Source organism: Apaloderma vittatum, unplaced genomic scaffold, assembly GCF_000703405.1.
Source record: "Apaloderma vittatum isolate BGI_N311 unplaced genomic scaffold, ASM70340v1 scaffold35636, whole genome shotgun sequence".
Classification (NCBI taxonomy): Eukaryota; Metazoa; Chordata; class Aves; order Trogoniformes; family Trogonidae; genus Apaloderma; species Apaloderma vittatum.
Window position 1 is genome coordinate 7,134 of NW_009721851.1, and position 601 is coordinate 7,734.

Sequence of the window (601 nt, forward strand, 5' to 3'; positions counted from 1 at the left end):
CCAGCTCTGAGCCAAGCAAGATTTCGGTCCAGCGAGACGTCAGCGTTACAGCCTGGTGAGCGTTACTTTAAAATCATGCTGGGGGTTCATCCATGAGATTTTTTTTTTAAATAAAACCACGAGGCAAAACTTGGCAGAACGGGAAGCGACCAGGACGAAGAGGAGAAGGGCTGCGAGACTGCGCCCAGAAGATCTCACCGTCCCCGCCAGCGCTTTCAGATCCTTCTTAAACCCAGGCACGGGAGAAAACAAAATTGGATTCCTTTTTAATTAACGGTGTGAGGCAAGAGCAGCCCTCACGCCTGCCTCCAGGGTTCACGGGGATTTCACACCGTTTGGTTTTAGGGTCATGAGAGGATTTGATCAGTGTCTCCTTATAAATGATGGATATGCCCAACCCAGATGATCTCCTGCTCCCTCAGCACCTTGTGCTGTGTCTCCCAGCCCCTTTCAACCCACACAAGCCAGGACTGGGAGGGGATGGAGGTGGTTACAGCGTTAAAGCCGGCAGCAGGAGCAGGTCTGTGCTGGAAGCTCATGAGGTTCAATAAGGACAAGTGCAGAGTCTGTGTCTGGGCAGGAACAACCCCAGCACCAGCAC